Source organism: Mus caroli, unplaced genomic scaffold, assembly GCF_978045245.1.
Source record: "Mus caroli unplaced genomic scaffold, Mus_caroli_1 scaffold_3, whole genome shotgun sequence".
Classification (NCBI taxonomy): Eukaryota; Metazoa; Chordata; class Mammalia; order Rodentia; family Muridae; genus Mus; species Mus caroli.
This window is the reverse complement of record NW_028227258.1, coordinates 38,455,217-38,470,964: the sequence shown is the minus strand read 5'-3', so window position 1 is coordinate 38,470,964 and position 15,748 is coordinate 38,455,217. Positions and strand designations below refer to the sequence as shown.

At 44.8% G+C, this 15,748-nt stretch overlaps 1 long non-coding RNA gene across 1 annotated transcript; it reads right to left on the bottom strand.

The window, feature by feature from the left end:
* Window positions 1-7,049: 7,049 nt before the first annotated feature.
* On the bottom strand, window positions 7,050-15,729 carry LOC147005458 (uncharacterized). The gene is made up of 3 exons (XR_015046673.1): window positions 15,569-15,729; window positions 13,186-13,297; window positions 7,050-7,216 (listed from the first exon to the last, which is right to left on the bottom strand). It is a non-coding gene; the product is annotated as an uncharacterized LOC147005458 (long non-coding RNA).
* Between the last annotated feature and the right edge of the window lie 19 nt (window positions 15,730-15,748).

Sequence of the window (15,748 nt, the reverse complement as noted above, 5' to 3'; positions counted from 1 at the left end):
AGTGTGTTGAAGTAAGTACGTAGTTTATATGCAAGTAGTATAGCACTTTGTAGAAGGAGCAGACACTACTGTTACTGGATCCTGAAGCCATCCTTCAAAGAGTGGAAAACACAGCTGCAGTTGGATGCTCATTCCCAGCATGTATAGTTCTTACTTACAACAAACCAGCCTTTCCAGTATTCAGAGATTCTCCGAACAACTAGTCATCACAATTATTTTGTGAGATGTCTATCCTTTTGTGAAAGAGCTTCATTCCACAGGGCAGTTGGAGGGAAATGGGGTCTCCCATGAAGTCGCATGTAGTAGGTGCCATTGTGAGAGTCTGATCAAGGAAGGGAGGAAGGGGAATGAGGAGGAGAAAAGAGAGAGAAAAGAAAGAAAAAAGAAAGAGATAAATAAGGCTTACTCTAGGTTTTATAAACAGAGCAGATTGGGTGCCAGGGATTGGTTGAGAAGACAATGGAAGGGAAAAATGAAAAGCAGAGAGCACAATAAGGCAATCTCAAGAGTAATAAAAGCATGACCTCCATCCTGAGGTCAAGGGATAACAGGAAGAAATGATTCTGCTAAAACCCAAGAGTGGATTTCCCAAGGAGGACCCTGTACTCACCAGAGTGAGGGCTGAGGGTGGGGAAGAATGCCCTCCTGGCTGTTCCCTCCCTCTCAATATCCAGCCTCTGTCAGTTCCTCTCAATAGTTGCAATGTCCTGAAGCCAGAGGGCAAGGAATCTTGGGAAATTACTTGTGTGTCTTACAAAACCAGTCTCAGATCTACAGCAAAAATGCAAGTGATTGGCATTATCCTGAAATCAACAAGGTGAGAAGTAGGCTGCAAATATAATGGGGAAGAGGACTGAATACCATGAGATCCACAGGTCCCCTCTGCCATGTGTTCTGTGTCACCACAGCAATGGGGTCAAACAACCATAGATTAATACCTCTGAAACCATGGGCCAAAATAAACAAATCTTTCCTCTTCTTAAGTTGAATTATCTCAGGTATTTGTTAGAGTAGTACAAAGTATCCTAAGACACTTAGTGCCAAATATTTTAAAGTTTTTTTTCTTTCTTTTAGGAAAATGAGAAAGAGATAGAAGAATAGAACAAAATTCAGGAAGTATGATTCCAAAGAAATATTAAAGAACAGCTAATGCACTCGATCTGAAAATAGGTTTAAAAGCAGCATGTATCTAAGTTCTTGTACCCATAATGCATTGTGATGAAGCTAGTAGACAAGGAGGAGGTTGACAGCTGTCAGAGGAGGATCAGCCATGTCTGAACATCCAGTCTCACCCAGGGAGGACTGAGGGTGGGAAGGCTGAGCTTCCTCAACATCCATGCCTTCATGAGCCACGTCTAAGGTGGCTGAGAACATCACCCAGGCTGCAGTTCCTGAGCTCTGGATGCCCATGAGGTAAATAACCATCAGTATATTCATTCATTCCATAGAAATGCATGGAACCCTCACAACACCCTACAGACCACAGAGAACAAGCCAAGGAATGGGAATATCCTAGCATCTCGTGAGTCAGAGTGATGTTCAAGCCATCTGGAGGCGAGGAAAGGGTACTGTGAGGACAGGGTTTGGCCAGAGAGAAGCACAAACCTCTGGTGTCACTCTCAGTTCTGATGTGCACGTTTATGTGATAAGGACACAGCTGCTTCTATCGTAGAGATGATCCCACAAAACCAAATATGTTTTCTTCTAGATTCTATTCTATTCCATTCCATTCAACAAGCATCTGTGATGTGTCAGCCAGGAGTCTGGTGCTGGAGTTGTAAAACCGAGCATGTTCTTTAAAAATAGCCTCCCTTCCCCACAAGGAGTGGCTCATCTAGGGAACTTCTAATCCAGACATTGCTGCCAGAGACCTGAGTTTCCCTATAGATTTCTGTGAGGTGGGAGGGTGATACCCCTGCCTTCAACAAAGCAATGATGACACTGGCCAGGGCCATGGAAAACTGGGCTGAGCCACCTCTCCAGTCTTGCTGCACCTCTTCTGAGTGTCCATTGCCAACCGCGGGGAAACCTTTTCATCTTAAAGTGACGTCAGACTTCAGAACAGCCAGGCAGTGCATGAAAGGCCTCTAGCTTCTGCAGGACCTGAAAAGCTTCCTCCTGCTTCTCTTCTCAGCCATGGAGACCTCACGCTCTGTCTCTCCCCATCTGAAACAAGGCAGAGAGGGGAGAGCAGGATATTATTTTCTTTACAGTGAAGCCTGATTTCCTCTTGTTCAATTAATGCTTGATTAAAAAATACCTATGTAATTTAACACAGGAAGGACTATAATCTATTTCTGGCCTTTTAATAATTTTAAAATATACACTTGGAAAACTCTTTGTCTACCCCCTCTAGCCCCTTTTTCGGGTTCATGTGGGTGATTAAGGATTATAGTCATTCCTTTCATGGTATTCATTTTTTTTCCTGTACAAAATTGCATTCCTTGGGTGCTACTTCAGGGTCTGAAGGTACAGATACACTCTGTTTTGTAAGACAGAATGAGTCACATCCAAATCTAGCCATTTTTAGTGTAGAAATTTTGCTTCCTGGAATTCCAGTTTGTTTTGAAAAGTTGAATTCTTTTTTATACACAAGGAAATATATCCAAAGCATAATCAAGAAGGTAGCCGGCTGGGTGTCACCACTTACCCCCAGGATGTGGACTATCGAGTGACATGTTGTACAGGACTCATCTGTTTCCAGAAAGCACTGCACTGCTCTAGTCATGCTGAGATCTTCCCAAGCCTTTGCCTCATGGGGATTTGGAACCTGGAACTCTGAGGGGTTGCCTGGGAGGCCAGCCTGGCTCTCGGGGTCTCCTCCATGCCTGACTGGGGCTAACCTCCTAACCCATGGCACCTCCACAGTCCTGCTGCCTCACTCTGAGGGCATTTGTTTAGAACCTGCTTGGAGTGACTCTGAAACAGCTGTGTAATTGTGACATTTGTTGAGGTCTTTTGTTACTTTCAACACCTGAAGACATCAGTGGGGCTTAGTGTAATAAATACCAACTGTTGCCGCTGGCTTATCCACCCAAGTCAGAACATCACATGTCACTCAGATGAGCATGTGGGAAATGAACTTGAGGGTTGGGTTGACCTGGGGAGCGGGGCGTGTTTGTCACTTTGGCTGGTTTTGTTTATTGAAGTGGCTGGGGCAGTTGAACAGGTGTGGGAAAGGACAGATCAATTTCCCCCAGGATTCTTCCTGCACCCTCCCTCAGTGTTAATTGAACACTGTGTCAACATTAATTAATGTCTTTGGAATCAACAAGGCAAGCAAAGCTGAATTCACCTTGGGAGAGAATAGGAAAATGGAATAAAGCGAAGAAGGGAATTTAATTTTTTTCCGGTCTCCCACAGGCTGTGAATAAATGTCTCTACAGGATTTCTGGAAGCCGTTCCATTTTTGGTTTGGTTTTGTTGTTATTGTTGTTGTTGATGATGATGATGTTGTTTGTGTGACAAAGGCGCATTTACTAGTTTTCAAAGTCTGAGTCATCCCTTCAAGTACAGAACTCCTTTAATCTCCGGATGGGATTTAAAAGAAAACTGTTTCCCGGAGAAGCTGGGTGCTCTTCCTAGGCCTCCGCAACACTTTTGTTCAACATGTGTCGTGGGTGTGACGCTTGGCTCTAGAGCCCTGTTTCTGCTCTCACCCCTCTAGGCTCTGTGGGGACTCGAAGTACCCTGCAGAACCTTCTCCTGTCATTTTGCTTTACGGGAGCTTAGGCATAGATGCTATCAGGCTGGGGTCGGTACAAGTGCGCATGCTCTGCGGCCAGACTGTAGCGTGAGCCACAGCTTTGTCCTCTCCTGCATCTGAGCCCAGAGCAGTGGTATCAGTCTTGGCAAGCCATGGATTTCTCAAGGGGAAAGTGAGGGTGCTTGGAGAATCTGTTTGCCAGGGTTTACATGAGCTATAAATCAAACACTGAGGGTGTTATTAATGACTAAACACGAGCAGCCCGGACCAGACAGAGCTTATCGTCGCTGATAAGATGGTGACTTGCTTATGAACTGTTCGGGCGAAGGACATCCTGCTGATTCAGCAGCTACGTCAGGAAGGTGGGAATACTCGGTGCTGAAGAAACTTCATTAGTGTGTGTCTGCTGTCAGCAAGAAAATGGAAGAATTGTGAGGTCAGGAACTGGCAATTGAAATGAGAACTGGATGTTTGCCTGCAGGGATCTTACGAGGGAAGAGCCCCAGACAGCTGTTTCCTCAGTTTCCTCACTCTGGCTTGCACCTCTCAGGCTCTTTCCTCCCCCAAAGCCCTTCTTAGAACACACCTCACTGCTTGCAATGGAAAACGATGTTGCTGTGAACGGTTGCAGAGTCTCATAGCCCTTTATCCTGTATGTGCGATGCCAGCTTGCCCACTTGAGTGTCCTGCCAAGTCACTGGCTACTACTACAGGCCTCACAGGATCAGGGCACACTCCTGAGTGTCAGGCACCGGGGACCATGCTAAGAGTGCATACCCATCGTTACTGCATGTGCCAACGCTGAAATCAAACAACCAGGCCCACAAGCAAATAGGGATGCCAGAGTTAATTATTGTGAGAAGAAACGAGGTGGCTGAGCTGGTTGTGAAAGGTTCATGACCAGCTTGCAACTGGATGCTTTGAACAAGTCACTTTAGAAGATATGTTCAGAGGAACCATTAATTATAATCATTAACTATCAGTACAACAATTAAAACTATCAGATAAACTCAGATGTAGGATTCAAAGCAGTTGGCACAGGTCAGCTGTGAGACTAAGTTCTGACCCAGAAAACAATCAAGATTTTAAGTAGCAGAGCACAGGACACAGGATCACAGCCCTGGTCTCTGTCTCCTCATTATAGATAGAGATGCTTCAACTCTAAGAAATCAAATGATTAGGCATACATGTGCATGTACACACACACACACACACACACACACACACACCTTCTCTCCCTTAGTGTTAAGAGCAGGTGTACTTTTCCATATCTACATTCAATCTTGACAAATAGACTATTTAACATAACCTCATAACTCAAGTGTTCTTTGCTCCAGGAAGAACTGGGCCTTTCGAGTAAATATCTAACCTGGAATCATTTCTTTGAAATGCTGACTGAAGAACATTTTATTGTCCGGCCCAACAGGTCACAGGCAAAGAAGGAGATCAATCCCATAACCTTCTTCCTCATCAACTACAGCAAAATCCTGAAGCCATATCTTCATGTGTCCATCATCAGAGATTAAAGGAGTCCAGGGGCAAGCCTGTGTTAACAGGGGCATCCGGAGAAGAGGCAGAGGCAGGAGCTGAAACAGTTTGAAGAAAGCCATTCCCTTGGATGTGTTGTTAGACTGTGTGGGTTTCTCTGTGAAAGATCCACACCTGTTGTCATCATAGGCCATCATGGTGGAGGTAGTGATAAACCATTCTGACCTCACTAGGCTCAAAAGAGGCTGGGACTCACAAGTCTGTTGCATGACTTACATCACCTATGAACACAGGGCCAGAATGGCGGTCTCTCATCTACTGTCCAGTTCTACTTTATCTCCTCTTGGGGGTATTTGGAGACTTGCTGTAGTTATTTATGGTTTGTTTCAACACAGACTCTACATTCTTGTTGCTCATAAAGTTAAGCTTCTCTCCTGCTTCCTCGAATTCCCCTCACCAACACATTCTGCCTCCAAAACAACTGCTTCCCAGTGGGTTTGCCCTACAGTTGCCCTTAACATGACTACCAAATGCCCAAGTGCCTCTGATGGGATGGGGGACGGGGTAGAAAGAACTTGATCTGTTTCCTGGGATCAGTCTCAGCTGTAGGCTCTGCAGACACCAATGACATTTTCCTTAGGTTGTTCTAAAGATGACATGAGAATGACCACAGAGCAAAAGCACCAGGTAGCCTAACACAAGGAAGTAGTGTCATCTACCCTGTCCCATGAGGCCAGAGAGAAGGCTAAGACCGGGTAAGACTGCTGTTCCAAGGGTTCAGTTCCCAGCACTCCCATTAGGTGGCTCACAACCATCTGTAACTGCATCTTCAGAGACTCCAATCCCTTGCCTCTTCAGGTCCCCAGACACATGTCAGACAGGCTCACTCTCTCCCTAGCCTCTAACACACACACACACACACACACACACACACACACACACACACACACACACACAGAGGGAGGATAAAAAGAAATCTTTTAACTTGTCCCAGAGGCAGGCTCTGAGGTCACCACTGGGAAGAGTACACTAAGTTTATGGATGTGAGTGGCTTTAGAGAGCCAGGTCAGTGCTGGGGCCACTGGGGCATCTCACAGGAGTAAGCATCTTGGGGGAGACTCCCTCTGGAGCTCTCCAGGAGGGAGAAACCACTGAACAGACAGAGCCAAGCAAGTGCAGGTGATTCCATCACAAGTCCCATCTTGAGCCAGGCAGGTGGTGTCATGATGATAAACAGCAGACAGGTAAGAAATGTGCTGCGGAATGGCAGGGTGATAAGGGGGAACTGATTACAATCAAGCACACTCATCAGTTTCCTTAGCAAGTCTGCAAGGCCTTTCCTACCCCAGGCTGTGAGTTGGAAGGGTGACCCATATTTCTCGATGAATGACAGACACTGCTGCAGGACACGGATGTCGTGTTCTTGAGGCAAATAAGCCATTTTCAGTTACAATATCTTTCTTCTTCTCTGTTCTGGGTAGGAATGCAACTTGAATGTAGAAACACCAGAACAAAATAAACTGGAAACAAGGCAAAAGAAAGAGCCCTTTCTTCTCGACTAAGGCCAGATTTGGCTTGGTTTTCTTTTGGAAAACCTCCATATTCTGAAGCCAGGCACTCTAGAGAGGCACAGCTCACAAGGGAACACTGAGGGCAGCAGGGAAAGGGACTTGAATTCATGCTGCAATTTCTTTTAAAGGATTTATTTATTTATGTATTTACTTATTTATTTATTTATTTATGTATGTATGTATGTATTTATTTATTTATTTATTTATTTATTTATTTATTTAATATGAGTACACACACTGTCACTTTCTTCAAACACACCAGAAGAAAGCACCAGGTCCCATTACAGATGGTTGTGGGCCACCACGTGGTTGCTGGGAATTGAACTCAGGACCTCTGGAAGAGCAGTCGGTGCTCTTAACCAATGATGCTTCTCTCCAGCCCCCTGCTGCAATTTCTACAGTGCTCCCATAGGAAGTGTGTGTTATCGCACGTTCAGTGAGACAGGAAGAACTGTAAGACAGTAAGACACAGCACTGCGATTATGAAGTTGTACTCAAGGGCTCCGATAGTCAGGTGCAACCCTAGCTCACCATTATCCAGTTGTGTGACTTCTGAAAAACTTGTTCAGCTGCCTTTGGCTTCACTTAACCCATCTGTAAATTCATCCCTATCTGTCAAAAATGGGATTACTGTGAGGACTAAGTGACTTAATACTTGGTGGCTAATAAATGGTATTTTCTGGCTATTTTCAATGTCAGGAAGATTATAGCATGGTCCTGAGATTCACTGAGTTTCCAAAGATAATCTGCTTTTCCACTGGGACATGATGTCAGTTAAGAAGAAGTACAAGAGGGAGTAAAGTTATTTATAGAGTTCCTGGATTCTTAGAAGATCTTGCCCATGACAGAAACCATCGTAATCGTAATTGTCATCTGAGCTATCATTTCATTATTGCCTAAGGCCAGCTGGTAGCATGTGGGAATTTGGGTGTTGTATGATAATCTCCTTTGAACTAAAAAATTCCATCCTGGAGAGAAGCTCATGAATGCTCAGGAAGTATTTGTGTGTGTACATACATGTGTGCATGTTTGTGTGGATGTGTTTGCTACATGCAGACAACGTCAGTAGAGGCCACAAGATAAGCTGCCTGGTGTGGGTGCTAGGAACTGCAAATCTCTGTAAGAGCAACGAGTGCTCTTAACTGTTGAGCCATCTTTCCAGCCCCAAAACTTATAGAAAGTTTTAAAGGTAGGTTATATAAGATTGAGGAAATAAAAACTCAGAAATCTCAGAAACTCCCCCAAATTTATCAAATTAACAAGGCTCCTCCCTTCCCATGGCTTTACATGCAGTAAGAACTGCCGAAGGGAGGAGACTTCCTCACCTGTCGAGCTGGCTACAAGTCATACAGAGAGCTCCCAGGTCCCAGCTTTTGTGAGTTTTCATTTATGCTGGCTGGGCTTTGGTGATACAGCTGCCTTTAAATCATCCCTGGGAGAACTCTTTCATCCATATTCCTCTAAGTAACCCCATAAAAACTCATTTGTTTACCGAGTTGGACTTGAGTGGCATTGTTACTTCGATCCATTACCAGTTCCCTATCTGAGGTGAGTAGACTTTTGCTGGTATCTCCCCCAGAATAGTTTCACATAACACGGAGTTTCTAGGCTTTAGAGCAGGGATAAAGGCAAATTCCTAGACAACTGAGTCTTAGGTCAGAGCGAGCTAGACTGAAACCATGAGTAACCTTGATGATAGAGAAATCAAAGTTTGGGGAAGTTGATCTGAATCACTGATATGTATCTCTCAAGTCAGCAGTAGCTTCCTTTCTTGCTTTAACCCAAAGAAGTGGGAAACGTAACAAGATCCATGTGTCTTTTAGGACCTGTTGTAACCACACATATATCTGGATTTTTCCAAGTAACGTTTCATGGTTTTCTCTTTCTGCAAATTTCAATCCTCCATCCTTCTCCAGATCTCTGGGTAGTCCTCCCAGGTCACCTCCCTCCTCTAGCCACACACCAAGGACCAGCATCAAGTCTTGTTCCTGTATGTTACGGCTTGGATGAAAAATGTCCCCCACAGACTGATGTATGAACATTTGGCATCTCGTCTGTGGTGCTGTTCAGAGTGGCTATAGGGTTATAGAACGCTTAAGAACTAGAGCTTTGCTGGGGGAAGTGCATCACTGAGGAGAGGCTTTGAGTATGTGGAGCCTCACCCAACTTCCAGTTCCCTCTGTCTGCTTCCTGTGTGTAGATGAAATGTGACCTCTCTGATTCCTAACAGCCAGTCCAGCCGCCTGTTCCGGCTTCTGTGTCTTCCCCAGCACAATGGACCCTATCCCTCTGGAACTAGAAGCAAATACAAATCCCTTCTTCTTTAAGTTGATTTTGTCAGGTTATTTTATCACAACCTCAGGAAAGTAATTGACACGCCATCTGTCCAGTAGCTTTAGCGGTCCTCTTCTCTGGTCTCAGACCCCCTCTGCCTCCAAAATAGGTCACACAGCCCAGACTTGGATGTTCCTCTGGCAACTGAGATTGCCCACGGAGTGGTCCCAGATCGGAGCAGAAACAACTGGAATCTTATAGTAGTACTGGTGATTGGCTCCTGGTGTGACAAAGCCAAGACATGTGACTCTGGGCTGTTGGTGACTTCTAGGCACTGTTCCATTTGTTCTAAGAGCTTCCTGGGCTCGTAAACTGTAACTTGTTTCTTTCCATAGGCTGAGCAGCTCCTGCAACTCACTCTAGGGTTGCTAACACTGTAGATTTCCTAGGAAACTCTGTCCAGCATGACTCGCGATTTCTCCCTCCAGCCTCCTTTCTCTCCCTGGCGACCCCCACTTCTGCTCTGTGCTAGCAGTACCATGGGTCCCTCAGCTTCAACATCTCTAAACTTAGCTGCCCACCTTTTTGTGGTCTTGGCCTCTGGCACTGCCTTCCCCCTGCTCCCCTGCCCCACCCACATCAGCTCCTAGCCCCCACTGCTGTTTCTTCCATGCTTTTCTGCTTATCTCCCTGCCACTGGGTGGGCTGGGGGTTCTGTTTTGTTTGTTTTTATGTGACCTCAATTCTTCAGTTCTCGATTCTGCTGACCCCAGCCTGGGCTTTGCACAGGGCCCTTTATTTTGAAGATTCATTTCTTACCTCTGGGATTCCTGTATTCCAAAACCCATTCCACCTTCTCCACTCACTGATCTCAGCCCTTGCCCTGGCCTCTGCTCTTCCTCTGTGCTCCAGTTTACTATGATCTGAATGTTGGTGCCACCTGAAAATGCATATGTTGAAACCTCATGCAGGATACAATAGTATCAAGAGGTGGGAGGGGTTTTCTGGATGTGATTAAGTTAAAAGGTTCCACCCTCATAAATTATATAGAGGATCAATGCCCTTATGAGAAGGCCATGGTGGGTTACTCCCTCTTCCCTGCTGTGAGGACACAGGTCGCCATCTTTGAAGCCCAGAATGTGCCTTTGAGAAACCCTGATTCTATTGACACTTTTGTCTTAGACTTTGTCAGGTTCCAGCACTGGGGTCTTTGTTACTGTAACCCATCCTGCCTTCTTTTCCTCCTTCCTCCTCTCCTCCCTTCTTTTTCCCCTGCCCTACTTTCCTTCTTGTATATGACTGCCAAAGTGATCACTGAGGTATTTTGTAAGAGTGGCCTGAATGGACAAAGACGTTGCTCAAACTCTGCTTTCCCCCAAAGAACCTTCTCTGATGAACTGGTCAGAAGAAAGTTCTCCAGGGGGTCCCGAGTAGTTTTAACAAAGCTTCGTTATAAACAAAGCTTTAAGGATATGAGAACCTGTCCTGGGAAACCTGCATATTACCAAAACCAGAGCAGTCACTATTAGCATGAAGTTTTCAGTCTACGAGTAAGACATGTATCTCAGACCTCAGTTCTGGTCCATCCTTGCAGGAGGTGTGTATTTGTTTTTCTCCCTGACTTATAAGCTATTAAGAGAGAGAGAGAGAGAGAGAGAGAGAGAGAGAGAGAGAGAGAGAGAGAGAGAGAGACTCAAACATAGTTCCTGTGGTATATTGTCCCATTCATAGTAATCCCTCAGTAAATATTTATTAAGTTACACAAACCAGGATCTTCATTATTCCCTGGTGATAGGAAAGACAAACACTTAACTTTTTCTCTTTTTTTTTCTTTCTTTTTTTCCTCCCTTTCCTTGGTTGGTTGGTTTGGTTTTTTGAGACAGGGTTTCTCTGTGTAACCCTGGCTGTCCTGGAACTTTCTTTATAGACTATACCAGGACAGCCTCGAACTTAGAGATCTGCCTGCCTCTGACTCCCAGATGCTGGAGGAAAGGTCCAAACTTAAGACTTGCTCTGTGGTCTCTTGAATGGCTGTCCATAAAGTTTACAAAATTCTAAGGAGCCATTCACAGCCAAGACATCACAAATACCCTCCATAGCATAGGTCCCGTGTCTTCGTACTTGTCTCTGACTCAGTAACATCAGTACTACACAGTGAGTGGCTTTGTAGCAGAACTCTCTCTCTGGTGGTCCAGCAGATTCATATGTCCAAGATCATGATTCTGATCAATTTGGTGTTTATCAAAGACTGGATTCTTGATTCAGTTTCCTGGTTTACTTATGGCCACTTTTTTTTTTTTTTTTTTTTTTGTATCTTCACATGATGGAAGGGAAGGGAGAGCTATACAGAATAAGTAAATAAATTAATTAGTTAATTAATAAAACACCAATCCCATGCTTGTGGGCGCCACACTTGACCTAATTGCCTATCAATGGTCTTACCTCCTAACCATAACACAGGAGGTTAAGATTTTTACTTAGGAATTTGTGAAGGCACAAGGGAGATACACACATACAAACTATAACTTTCTGTTATTCCCCTAATGGTAGAGACTAGCAGCTATTCCGTGCTGTTACAAGTTAGACATGCTAAGTTAGACAATAATTGTTAAGATGACAATTACAACCAATCACACATTACAAATGGTACTATAACTTATATATCTAATAACTACACTTAGTACATAGTTACTCTCTACCTTGAGAGCTTTCCTTGAACAAAGACTCGGGATAAGATAAAGTACTATTATCAAAAGCAAAAGAAAGAGAGAGAGAGAGAGAGAAAGTGGCTGAGTAGATAATTCAAAACTTGAGCATCAGTGAACTAGGATATTATAAAATCAAATATACAAATAAGAACGAATGTCCCACACACTTGCTTTCAAGTTGGTTACTTAATTATTTTCACTCACTTGAATGTTCAGACTCATAGGTAATCCTCTGAGCGAAACGTGCCTGTTTAGAACTGGTAAGGTGGTTCAGTGGTTAGCAGCTTCTGTACAGGACCTGAGTTTGGTTCCCAGCTCTCATTTTGGGCAGCTCATAACCGTCTGCAACACTGTCTCCAGGGTACACAGCTCACTCTTCCTGGTCTCCACTCAGTGTGTTTGTGCATGTGTTATTTATCACAAATAAAATCTTTTTAAAATGCCTGCTAGATGAACGGGCCCTGACAGGCTTATGTCTTTTTGCTTGGGAGGGAATAGAAGAAAATTTCTCAACAACGCTATTAGAATTGTTTTCTCTCTAGTCCACACACTGACAGAAAAACACTCAAACCATTAAACTCTTGACCTAAGCAGAAAAGATGATCTATTTCACAGGAGAGAGACTTTTCGTTGTATTCTATGCATCTGCAGTCTAGCACAGACTCAGCATCTGGTCTAGTGCAGACCCAGCAGCTGCTAGGCGTTTGGATATCTGTTGAGTGAATGGAATTCTATCCATCAAATTCAGTTAGAAGTCTCAGTAATGGATTAAGGCACTCTTGAAGGAAGTCTGTTGTCATTCAAAACATTAAGCCACCTGGTGGTGTATTAATAAAAACGCTCGTTAAAGGCTTTTTTTTTAAGTAGATTTTGTTACTAAGATTATAACTATGACCCATTTGTGATTTATTTGTCATCATTGCATGTACATAATGAAACCTTAAGTGCTGATCGCTAAGATAGGCAGCCTACTAGCCCTGAGTCTGCACAGGTACTTATGTGCTAAAAATCCCAAGACTTAGACTGGAAGATTGTCCTCTAAAATCATGGGGCTTTGGATTTTCTTCTTAAAGATAGGTGCAGTGGTGCATGCCTTTAATCCCAGCACTCAGGAGGTAAAGGCAGGTGGATCTCTCTGAGCTGGACACAACCTAGTCTATACTAGTTTCAGGCCAGCCAGGCATACATAATGAGAACTTGTCTCAAAACTTAATAATAAATGAATAAGCAGATAGAAACAGTGTTTTTCAAAATCTTGGTGCTATGGGATAACTAAGTTAGTGACCTAGCAACTGTATTTTGAATACAGTTTTTGAATGATCAGGTTAACGTTATACAAGTTTTCACCTAATTTTGGATGAAATATAAACTGTTGGATAGTACATAATTATTTTCACAAAACTCCTGAAGCACAGCAGCCATTTTCTCCATGACTAACCCTGCCAGATGTTTCTTCGGATTTGCTGAGTCACTTTTTCTCCCGACTCAGAACTCTGCGTTCTCACTAACTCTGAAGTTCCTCTGGCCTTTTCTCATATTTTGCCTTTTACCTGAAAAAAAAAAATGGGGAGCGGGAATGGATAAATTGCTTATTTTACTATCTCACACGCACATAAACCGTTTTTTTTTTTTAATAATTACTTTCAGTTTTACCTTCGGTCATAAATCTTAACCTGTCCTTTTCCTGGGAAGACAGACATTTTGAGGAATTTATGCTAAACAGCCTTTAAGCTTGGCTATCAACAGTCACGTTGCATCCCATGACTGAGCAGCTTCTGAATCACCCTGGAATGTAGGCTGTTAGAAAAATGAAAGCAGCCCCCAAACGTCTTCATTCTGTTCTGAAACTACCTCTTCAGTTAGAAGTCCTAGAAACCGGAAGGACCCTCAGCCACCTTGAGCCGGCTGGGGCTGGCTGGGGAGCAAAGCCCTTGGATTCCATAGGTTTGCATTTCCTCATCAATCCGATTCGCTCACTGCCTGGCTCCCAGACAGAAGCGCTTCAGCGACAAGAGTTCATCTCGTGAATGTTAATAAAAACCCTCAGCGACAAGCGTGGCTGCATAAGGAACTTCATTGATTCAAATGTATCAAGCTCCTCCTGGGTGCTGTTAACTGTGTTAAGAGCTAATCCCCGCTCCCCCTAAAAGAGCTTGAACGGGTTGCTTGATAAGTTGACTGAGAGGGCACCATTGAGATTATGTAAAGTACTTGATGAACTTGGATGGGTAAAGCTGTTAGCATGCTCTAGAAACGTGCACAAGAAGGGCTAAAAGCGTGCCCTGGTCACTTACAGACTCCTCATGGGCCGCATTGCACCACTGGTGATGCAAAAGGAAACTGCGCTCTCTACGTGTCTTCACGCACGTCTGCTTTAAGGAGTAGCCAACAGGATATTTCTGCCTACGAACAATAAGTTCCCCAAACCGCAAGTGTTTCCCACACCTGCTGAGGAACACAGTTGAGGGTCCGTGGATGGAAAATAAAAAAAATCACCCTTTGAACAGTTTTCTTGATGCCCTCTTCCTTTGCTCATTTGGGAGTAAAAGAAAGTGCGGTCAGGAGGGAAAGTCCCTGGAGTAGAGGACCAGATAGAGCTACATTGTGTAGTTAGGCCAGGGAGCACACAGACCAGCTGACCTCGAGATTGGTATTGTAGAAGGCTACTAAGAGGTTCTGCCCTGTACATTCTCAGACATAAGCAGGAGGCCTAATCAAAAGCTACTGTGAGTGGGACGACAGCTTAGTTACTCTTTATGCTTCTCAGAGCCTACAAGGTGGACCCAAGGAAAGTAAAAAAGAAAGGAAGGAAGGAAGGAAGGAAGGAAGGAAGGAAGGAAGGAAGGAAGGAAGGAAGGGAGGGAGGGAGGAAGGAAGGAAGATTGTACAAAGCATCCACAGACACAGATATTTACATTACAGTTCATAACCGTAGCAAAATTACAGTTATGAAGTAGCAATAAAAATAATTTTATGGTTGGGGGTCACTACAACATGAGGAGTTGTATTAAAGGGTCGCAGAATTAGGGAGATGGAAAAGAAGAGATAAGCTGGACAGTCAACCAGGAGTGACAAGAAATCGTTTGATACGCTGTCGAGCAAATGCTACCAGTAGGATAAGTGATCGTCTGAGGCCTCAACAACGTCACAGCAAAGCCCAGAACGGGAAGCCAGGAAATAAATGAAGAAAACCCAAAGCTTGCAAGTGACACCTGGCTGCCACTAGGCTCAGTGACAGAGGTGGGCTCCTGGATCCATTCCCAGCGTCCAGGAAGGGAAAACACAAATTGGAACGTCCGAATGTTTATTTTTCAGTTTCATTTTTTGTTTTTCTGCGCTTTGGAGGAATTCGCTCAAACCCACTGCGGGCTTCCTCAACGTGAGAATCATCCCTTCCTGGAACCCCGTGGCTACAGAAGTCACGCTCAAATTCTCTCAGGCTTCAATTTGCAGTTCCTCGGTCACCTCGGGAACGGGAGTGGGGTGCCAAGTGGCCTTTAGACTTAATCCAGGGCCCTTGTCCATGGCGGACACGTGCATTTACTGCACCGCCCTGTGCAGCGGACCAAGGGGACTAACAGAATGATCTGCTAGCCACTCCGTGTTCAGGCAGAGCTTTAGAACTGCCCTCTGCTACCACGAGTGGTCCAGGGGCTTTGATACATCCTCTGCTAGGGGCTCAGCGTACATCAAAAGCAGAGGAGAAGTAAGACTCCCTTGACTTTCAACTGAGGTCCCTTCAATGAGACTCCTTTCTCCCCAGCCAGCCACCCAGGCTGGTCATCCAGGGATCAGCCCGGGAGCCTGGGTCTCCGCAGTACCTGGATCCGCCTGCGCCGAAGGGGCAGCTCGGTGCTCGGCGGCGCTGTTGAATCACGGTTGAGTCACTCCTTTCGGGGTCTCGGAGTTTCCTACGGGAGGGGAGTGGGCGGGGCAGGGGTGTGGACTGATAGGGAGCCGCCCACCGCGAAAGCGAGTGACCCGGGCCGGGGGGCGGGGAG